The following is a 2,500-nucleotide window of genomic DNA, read 5'->3' as shown; positions in this document are numbered from 1 at the left end:
TATGCATTCTCATTAGATTGCACAAAGAAACGAGTATAAGTTGAACGCTTAAGCTGCTTCCATTTTCAGGGCTGATTGCTTCGGCAGGTGAGTTGTTACACACTCCTTAGCGGATTCCAACTTCCATGGCCACCGTCCTGCTGTCCATAGCAATCAACACCTTTTATGGGGTCTCATGAGCGTTCAATTAGCAACTTTATCTCGTTGTTCGGTTCATCCCGCATCGCCAGTTCTGCTTACCAAAAATGGCCCACTAGGGGAGTTGCATAGAAATAGCCTGTTGAATAAAACAACAAAACTATTCAAACCCATTTAAAGTTTGAGAGTAGGATTAGGGCATTACACCCCATGTCGCTCCAATCATTCGCTTTACCAGGAATTACTGCAACCACTTTAAGTAGTATACCCCTGCTATCCTGAAGGAAACTTCGGAAGGAACCAGCTACTAGATGGTTCGATTAGTCTTTCGCCCCTATACTCAAGTTTGACGATCGATTTGCACGTCAGAACCGCTACAAACTTCCACCAGAGTTTCCCCTGACTTCGTTTTACTCAAGTATAGATCACCATCTTTCGGGTAGCAATAATAATGCTAAAAGTGTCTTTGAAGACCTTCCGCATGATTTGCGTGCTTACGCATCACTTTCATTGCGCCTTTAGGGTTTTTGTCAAATGCTCACGACGCGTGTATTCGGGAGCTCCCTTCGACTCGCATCATTATTACACTCCTTGGTCCGTGTTTCAAGACGGGCCAATTGGGGTCAAAACATATGTTGGCATCAGACAGGCTTGATAGCGTGCGTAATGAGATACGACACCAATACGCAAGAGATTGCGTATTGCCAGTACACCGAGTGCACCATTAGCAAACCTCTCGTACTGTTTCCGCAGTATACTTCCTATGTTAGAAAATGTACAATGCAGTCACTAATGCTCGAGGATACGCCCTGCACCGAAGTACCCTGGCTCTAAAAGTGTTGCTCTGCCCCACAGAACGTAGAGCAAACTAAATACTCTAGCATAACATCAATTGGGTTCATGAGAGCGATTCTTTGGGAACCGCCAACAATTCCCCACAAGCTGACATCACTTTAGAATAGTATTTGCAACACTTCCCAACATGACAGCGGCATGTCAAGTACATCATTCACTTAGAGAACAACTGACAGCATGCTCGCGCTTCACATTATCGCCCCAATTGCTTCCCTGTAAACCGTTTCACGTACTGTTTAAATTTCTCTTCAAAATACTTTTCAACTTTCCCTCACGGTACTTGTTTGCTATCGGTATGACGGTAATATTTAGCCTTAGCAGAAGTCTACCTGCCGTTCAAGTTGCACTCTCAAGCAACCCGACTCGAACACTACTGGTCAGTATCATGTCAAAGGCATAAGAGTGATACGGGACTGGAACCCTCTAGGGTGGTGTATTTAAAGGCACTTTCACTTTACGCTATCCCTGACGTGACCAACAGTTCATACGTAGCATCACCGATACTGCTTACCAGATATCGGTCTTTACGTTGGGCTAATTCCGTGTTCATTCGCCATTACTGACGGAATCACATTTGTTTTCTTGTCCTCCGCTGAATGATATGCTTAAGTCAAGCGGGTAACCACGCATGTATGAGGTTGTTCGAGAGACACTTAAGCTCCGCATTAGCAGAGCACCCTTAATAATTAATCAACGTGTTAATGTCAACTCGTTGAAATTATATTGGTTTGTTCAGATTAGAATAGTGCTGTCAACGCACTAGGCAGTACATTGCTGAAGCATACAAGTATACACAATTACAGCACTCATACATACACGTGAGGCTCAAGCAAGAACCAACACGCAATGTGCATTAGTAAGCCACCTACTCAAATGTTGCATTTCGTAGGGATTATCGCATTTGGCTGCGTACGTCATCGATCCGTCATCCAAGTGATCCACGGTTTACAGTTTTTAAAAATTTGTCGCACCCAACAGTGGATGCTGATACCGTTCTTTGTAGTAGTACAATCTTAGGGTGGAGCAAGGATTCCCTCGCGCGATTGAATCCTTGCCCCGTCAATGCTAGCAATCGCTACCATCGACTATTGAGAGATTCCCAACTACGATGTAACACTACGGCGCTACATACAACGTAGGGAGGAGGAATTGTGTAACCATACTACGTTACACTGCGCGAGAATTGCTACATCCAACAGCCACAGCCAGTTGGATATAACAATCAGATTGAGAATGATCCTTCCGCAGGTTCACCTACGGAAACCTTGTTACGACTTTTACTTCCTCTAAATAATCGAGTTTGATTGTCTTCGTCGATGTTTAGTCTTTCGATGTATGGTATTATTGGTTCGACTCCAACAACCTCACTAAATTATTCAATCGGTAGTAGCGACGGGCGGTGTGTACAAAGGGCAGGGACTTATTCAGCACAAGTTGATGACTCGTACTTACGAGGAATTCCTCGTTGAAGAGCAATAATTGCAATGCTCTATCCCCAGCACAAAGT

The 2,500-nt window shown here is 44.2% G+C and overlaps 1 non-coding gene and 1 pseudogene across 1 annotated transcript in view; both read right to left on the bottom strand.

The window, feature by feature from the left end:
* Positions 1-1,635, bottom strand: part of LOC147906428 (large subunit ribosomal RNA) — a 4,041-nt gene extending 2,406 nt beyond the window's left edge. Inside the window, exon 1 of the ribosomal RNA XR_015548410.1 lies at positions 1-1,635. This exon is cut by the window's left edge and continues 2,406 nt beyond it. This is a non-coding gene — a ribosomal RNA (large subunit ribosomal RNA).
* A 158-nt stretch (positions 1,636-1,793) lies between these two features.
* Positions 1,794-1,946, bottom strand: LOC147906427 (5.8S ribosomal RNA; annotated as a pseudogene).
* Positions 1,947-2,500: the final 554 nt, after the last annotated feature.

Source organism: Acromyrmex echinatior, unplaced genomic scaffold, assembly GCF_024713525.1.
Source record: "Acromyrmex echinatior isolate Ae372 unplaced genomic scaffold, ASM2471352v2 Scaffold34, whole genome shotgun sequence".
NCBI classification, from domain to species: Eukaryota; Metazoa; Arthropoda; class Insecta; order Hymenoptera; family Formicidae; genus Acromyrmex; species Acromyrmex echinatior.
This window is presented reverse-complemented; position numbering and strand designations above follow the sequence as displayed.